General features: G+C 39.9%; 1 pseudogene; it reads right to left on the reverse strand.

Annotated features, from left to right (window-relative positions):
• Positions 1-5,030: 5,030 nt before the first annotated feature.
• Positions 5,031-6,993, reverse strand: LOC100432434 (protein FAM133B-like; annotated as a pseudogene).
• Positions 6,994-7,433: the final 440 nt, after the last annotated feature.

Below are 7,433 nucleotides of genomic sequence, written 5' to 3' on the forward strand. Positions count from 1 at the left end.
CCAGGGAGATCTTTCCTGCTTCCGGGTAACATCTTCCTGGTATTCGGTATTCTGACTAGATAGCCACTGCCTTAGTTTCCCTGGTCTGTTATACACTTTCCACAACTGTGTCTGCCTCAGGGACCAAGTGGTGAGAGGACAGACAGAAATGAGTAATAGGACCGATGTGTCTCACACTCTTGAATCCATGGTTCCTCTGGTCAGACAGAAGGATTCTCCTCTCTCTCATTTTTAAGCATTTGTCCAGCTATTGCTGCTTCTGTGCCAGAGTGGGATTGCCTAGGAGCTGGGACAAGAAAGGAAATAAAACCCCAGAATATTTCTTCTACTACCTCTAACCCATAAGAGACCCTTTTCCTGCTCCTCAGGCAAGAAAGAGGGAATGCCTCTTAGAACAATTTTTGTCTGCACCTTGTATGTACTTCTGGGTTTCAGGTTGCCTTTGAGTCCAGGCTGGGAGAAATCAGATTTAAAAAAGGAGGACTCACCCCTTACTTTAATAGTTCTCAGAGATCTGTTTGCCTTTCCTAACCTGCTTTCTACCATTCTCTTTTTCAAAGTCCTCAGATGGTTTACGTGATACATCCTTTCCAAGGTTTCCAGTTGCATTCAGGAAGAGAGACAGGGTGGGGTACGCTATCTCCATCTTAACTGGAACCCAGAGAGTGCTCCTTTACTTTTCAATACTTCAATGTATATTTGCTAAGATGAAGGACTTTCTCTTACATGACCACACCATAATGATCAAAATCAAGAAACTTAACATTTTAGTAATACTATTATATAACCCACAGTCCATTTGATCAATTATTCCAGTGATTTCCTTTATGGTTATTCTTTCCCTGGTCAAGATCTAATTAAGGATCATGAATTACATTGAGTTACCATGTCTCTTTAGTCTCCTTTAATCTGGTACAGTTTCTTAGCCTTTCTTTGTCTTTTATGATCTTGACATTTTATTTTCTATTTATTTATTTATTTATTTATTTTGAGATGGATTCTTGCTCTGTTGCCCAGGCTGGAGTGCAGTGGCACCATCTCAGCTCACTGCAACCTCCGTCTCCTGGGTTCAAGTGATTCTCCTGTCTCACCCTCCAAAGTAGCTGGGATTACAGGCACACACCACCATGTCCGGCTAATTTTTGTATTTTTAGTAGAGACGGGGTTTCACCATGTTGGCCAGGCTGGTCTCGAACTCCTGAGCTCAGGTGATCTGCCCGCCTCGGCCTCCCAAAGTGCTGGGATTATAGGCATGAGCCACAGTGCCTGGCGATCTTGACATTTTAAAGAGTACACGTCGGTTATTTTGTAGAATACCTTTCCACTTGTGTTTGATGTTTTCTAATGATTAGTTTCAGGTTATGTGTTTTTGGCAGAAATATCACACATGAGATGTTGTGTTCTTCCTAGGATAGCATAACAGGAGGTACATGATGTCTGTTTGTCCCATTACTAGAAATGTTATCTTTGATACTTGGCTAAGCTGCTGCTTTGCAGTTTTCTCTACTCTAAAGTTACTATTTTTGTGAGTTTCTTAAGGAGTAGAGTTTGAATATAATTACATTGTTATGAGGAAAACTTTAGACTAGTGCTGTCCAGTAGAACTCTTTGCCATGATGGGATGTTCATTTTGGCACTGTTCAATACGGTAGCCATTGCCACACGCGGCTACTGAGCATTTGAAATGAGGCTAGTGTATCTGAGTGCGGTGGTTCAGCACTTTGGGAAGCCAAGGTAGGAGGATCGCTTGAGGCCAGGAGTTCAAGACCAGTCTGGGCAACATAGCAAGACCCTGTCTTTACAAAAAATAATAAAAAATGAACCAAGCATGATGTCATGCGTCTGTAGTCCCAGCTGCTCAGGAGGCTGAGGTGGGAGGATCACTTCAGCCTGGGAGGTTGAGGTTACAGTGAGCTGTGACTGTGCCACTGCGCTTCAGCCTGGGCAACACAATGAGATCCTATCTCAAAATAAAATAAAATAAAATAAAATATAAAATAAAGGAGGCTAGTGGGACTGAAGAAATGTAAGGGATATAATTTGAATTTGAAAACTTCCAGAGAACATCCTGTATTAGCATTTCCTAAAGAGTTTTTTTTTTTTTTTTTTACCCTGCTCTGAGAAAAAAGGTCTCCAGGGTCAAATAAGTTAGGGATCATTCTATATACCATACTTGGGAAACACAGTATTATTTCCTGCCATCTTGGCATGTACACATCTTTGTGTTTTCACTTGGCCTAGTGCTAGGTGCAGTTAAAATTGTCAGACAATTGCTCTGTGAGTCTCCAAACAGCTCCTTAATTAGCTTGTGTAAATGACTTGCTCAACAGCACAGCGAAGTCTGGCAATGGTGGGATTTACACCTAGGCCAGCCACCTGACTCCAAAGACTGTTTCTGGTACAGCAGAAATGGCAATGGAGAAAACGATATTGAAGCTTAGGTTACCTCATGAGCCTTTGTTTAAGGTTGATACAGGCAAGAGTTATTATTTAGTCTGTGAATTCCTTTCTACCAATGCAAAACTAGGAAACATTTAGCATTCACAGAATGTGGTCATTCAGTCTTCCTAAAGGAATTAATATTAATATTAACAGTCCTTGTCAACTCACAGCATAGTTCTCTGAGGATGTGTTTCTTTCTGTTTAAATAAAAGAATTCCTGGAACAGGCTAGTAGGTTAATACTTTACACAAAGTCATCCAGAGCAAATATTCTCATACAAATATAGTTGTCATAAGAGGCTCCAAGTGCCTCTCAATACCACACACATATTCAGTCAGCTACTGAAGGGAAGAGAGAATGATTAGAAAGTATGAAGGAAGGAGGCTTGGAGGGGAGAGAAAGGAGAACAATTTGCAAAGACAAAGAAATCTTAAGCCAGATTTAGATAAGAGTACTAGAGCTGGTTTGAATTAGAGGGGAATAAGCTGTGTAAGTTGCCTTCTTTCTTTTACTTCACCCGCAGTTCCTTTGGGAAGCTCTTTGCTGAGCCAGGATTAGAGAAATTTTATTCCTATAACTGTAACTTGTTTTGACCAGCTTTTCCCACCATTTGAGAGCTATAGTTTGAAGAATTCTCAAGCAAAGGGACTTTATCTGGTTGATGAGTTCAGAATTCAGATAAAATCTTGAAAGTGGGAACGAGTCACTGTTAGTGCCTGATGCTATAATTCTTGAAGGTAATCGGGTTTAAAAGCAGTTTTTTTGGTGAATGATGTCATCCTCCATCAAAGCAGATTTTAATTTCTTTTAAGATACCAGTGGAAGTTGTGACCCAGAAATGCCCTAATGAGACCTTACAGATGGCTATTTTCCTGTGCTGTTTGGCATATGTTCAGGAAAACCACAGGGGAAAATTGGCTTTGACATGCTTGTGCTTTAAGGTATATGCTGCAGTACCTTGTAAAGGTTCATTTCATTGCCAAATATAACATTCGGTTACCAACTGGAAGTGTAAAAGTTCATATTTTCTTTTTTCTGTTTGTTTTTTAACTTTTAAGACGTTATATTTACTAAGATTCTGGTGATAGCTTTATGTAACAAGACACAGCATACCAGGCTTGCTACTCAACTTGTTTATGGTAAGTCTCAGCCTCAATATGAAGCTGTGTTTTTTTAAAAAATCAACACCCTGCTTTTTATATGCTCAATATCTTGGCAAGTGTGCCATTAAACATAGTAGTGAACTTAAGACAGCAAGAGAAATGAGTTAACAAAAGCTAAACATTGCAGCCTAAACAAAGTTCATACAAAAAATAAAGGAGCTATCACTGGTTACATGGAATTTTCCTGACTAATTAAAACTTTACAGTATAAAACGTGCATTTTAGAATATTTAGTTTTCAAGTTCAAAAAGCACCAGTGTACCAGTGTCTATTTGAAACCATTTCTGTCCAAAGCTAAAGTGTCATCAAAATTAATTCAAATGACCCAGCATATTCTAATGCTAAAAAATATTCAGTATTATTGAAGTGGAGGTAAATCCCAGGGGTTTTGGGGCTTTCTCATGCTGCAAAGGGCTGTTTCTCTGGTTCATTCAAAGAAGCGTATGACAGAATCCAAGGATGTCCCTAAGCTCAGTAAAGGGCAAGATTCCTGGCACCCAGCTCTGACCTCTCCATAAAGCCTGGCTACTCTTTCCTCAAATACAGGATGTGTGAGGATCAAAGGCATGTTGTTCTGCTAGCTAAAGAGACAGCAAACCACCTCCTCCCTCCATCCTAAAAAGCACCTTTCCCAGGTAAATAAAAGTCTACACGGGTTAAAAATTAAAATATACTTATCTACAGAGTACGGATTTTGAAATGTCAATGTAATCCTTACTTCAAAAATTTTAACTACTTTAAAATTTTTAACATCTGGCCATTTCTGATTCCATCTTAAAGATGTATTCAGGTTGGATTTTTGTTGATTTATCATTGTACATTTCTAGTCAAAAATATTAATTTTATTCCCAAATATCATAACCACTAGTGCTACTGCAATGTATTATCTCCCAGAGTTATCAAGCACTGGAAGAGAAAAGAATAGATGCTCAAGCAGCAGGCAACATTTATGGCCCTTGCACACAGCAGCATCTGAATAGCTACTGGGTAGTCCAGGGATAATTCTTTTTTTTTTTTTGAGATGGAGTCTTGCTCTGTTGCCCAGTCTGGAGCGCAGTGGCACCATCTCGGTTCACTGCAACCTCTGCCTCCCGGGTTCAAGTGATTCTCCTGCCTCAGCCTTCCAAGTAGCTGGGATTACAGGCACCAGCCACCACACCCAGCTAATTTTTGTATTTTTAGTAGAGATGGGGTTTCACCATGTTGGTCAGGCTGGTCTCAAACTCCTGACTTCAGGTGATTCACCCGCCTTGGCCTCCCAAAGTGCTGGGATTACAGGCGTGAGCCACTGCATCTGGCCAGTCCAAGGATAATTCTAAAAACAAGAAAATTCATGCATTATAGTAAATATGTTGTAATTTTCACAGCTGAAATTTCCTTAGACATTGTACTTTCTCTATAAGGGAATCCTGATTTTTCTTAATATTACGATAAGTCAGGGCTTGAACTAGCAGCCTTCTTTCTCTTCTTGCTGTTTTTCTCTTGCTCCTTTTTCCTTTTTTTGTGTTGTTTTTTTCTCTTTCTTCACTGCTTTTTTTCTTTTTTTCTCTTATCTCCTCAATATACTCTGATTCTGACAAGGACTCAGGTGATAAAGATTTATCTTCAGAATATGAGTTTCTTTTTGCTGAGTCCTTTAATAGCCTTTTTCTTTCTCAGTTGGGTCCTTCTTTTTCCTTAAAAAGAAGTCTTTTTTCCTTATTGTCTTTCTATCCTTACTGTCTGATTCAGTTTCTGACATGGAGCTTTCAGAAGATTTATGTGAATGGTTCTTTTTCTTTCTCCCTTTTCCTTGTTTCTTATCCTCATCCTCAGAATCAGAAGAACTGCTGGAAGAATCAGAGCATGATGAAGATGACGAATACCTACTAGATTTCTTCTTCTTTTTCTTTTTTTTCCTCTTTTTTTGGATGAGCTCTTACTTTCATTTAACAATTTCTTCCTGTATTTTTCTAGTTTTTTCTTCAAATTCGTACAAAGCCTTGGCGCCTTTCTTTTTCTTTTCTAGTTGCTCTTGCACTTCTTCCCAGATAGGCCTTGGTTGACTGAGAGAATCCTGGATTGTTGGCCCTTAAGACTGGATTGGACCCCTTGATCTGGCCATTGCTGTTGGATTCACGTAGGCTACCCGATGGTCCTGCTTCTCCTTGGTGCCCGAGTGAGCGCACAGTCACTCATCAAGGGACACAGTCACCCACCAAGGGAAACCTGGCTCGGAAGGCAGCTGAAGTAGGCCTGCAGGTCCTTCTGCACTAAAAGTTCATATTTTCATGAAAATCTTACCAACGTGTTTAGCAGGCTTGCTTGTTTCATTTTCCCCCCCATTATTCAGTGCCTACTTGGTTTACCACTAGAGGGCATTGTTGGCAGTGATATCAAGAGAAAGAATACTAGAGCATTTTGCCAAAAATTTTCGTACAATCTTTTTCAATTTTAATTTCAGCCAGTAAATAAAAACATACATTTAAAAGCTACTTCATTTAATATTTTATTTTTATATTTTATGCATCCCAAATACTGAGCTTCTAGGCTTTTTGTGTGTATTAATTTAATAAAAGAGAAATCATTGTAAACTTTGGTTCCAGTTTTCTAACAAACTCTAAATCTAGAATCTGTCAGTTTTCCCCCTGCAATGTAATACACTCTCACACATCCTCTCTTGGAATGTTATCGAGCACTTGGAGACTCATTATTTTTTATTTCCCAAAAGAGTGAAACTATTCTATTTTCCATGTCATGCCTTTCCTGATATTTGTCAGAGGATCTCAAACTAGCAAGGGACCTTCAGTTTATCTAGTTCAACTATTTATAATAGACAGAATTTCTTCTACACAGTGATGAAGGGCTGTCTAAACCTCAAAATGATAAGAGAAGCGTTTTCCATTTTGGGACAACTCTATTATTTATTGGAAAGTTCATCAGGTGAAGGCAGAAGTTTGCCTCTTTGAAATTTATTGTATTAGATAAGATCTTTTAGTTGTAGATAACAGGAACCAAATCAAGCTTGCTTATGAAAAAGGGGGGTAGATTAATTGTTAGAAAACAGAGGTGTCCGGGGCCTTTTGGGGGGTGGGAGACAAGGGGAGGGAGAGCATTAAGACAAATACCTAATGCATGTGGGGCTTAAAACCTAGATGACAGGTTGATGAGTACAGCAAACCACCATGGCACATTATGCCTACATAAAAAACCTGCACATTCTGCACATGTATCCCAGAACTTAAAGAAGAAAAAGAAAACAGAGGTGTCTTGTGGGCTGTGGGTAACTGGACGCCTGAGATCTGTCGGTACTCAGTCTCTCTCAGTCTGCTGCATCTGCTTCCTTCTATGTAATTACTTCATTCATTTCTCTCTGCACATCAGGATTTTCTGCTTCTTGCATCCCCATGGTGAAATATGCCATTTGAATGATAAAAATGACAACTAACTTTTGTTACCTAGCTGGAGTAGGCTGTTTCAGCATTCTATGAAGCTAGCCACCTCGGGATGGTGCAGTATGTGATTTGATCGGTTCTTCCCAGGGTCACGGGCCCACTCTCACACTGCCTTCATGGTGAAGTAGGTCTCTTGGTTGGATGCTTTGTCGTGTGGGTTTCCAGGTCTGTGGATGAGGCACTCCATAAGCCCTTGGTAATGGTGCTGGCTAAGGCTGTGCAGGCAGGAAAGGAAAACACACGCTTAGGACAGGTATCTGTCCCTGTGAGGATGAATGGCTGACTGGTCTTTCCAGGATGGAAGGGTTCCATGTGGTCAACTTGCTACTAAGTGGCTGGTTGATTCCCTCAAGGAATATGCCATATTGAAGATTCAATGTTTATCTCTGTTGGA

The sequence above is a fragment of the Pongo abelii genome, chromosome 10, assembly GCF_028885655.2.
Source record: "Pongo abelii isolate AG06213 chromosome 10, NHGRI_mPonAbe1-v2.0_pri, whole genome shotgun sequence".
In the NCBI taxonomy this organism is placed as follows: Eukaryota; Metazoa; Chordata; class Mammalia; order Primates; family Hominidae; genus Pongo; species Pongo abelii.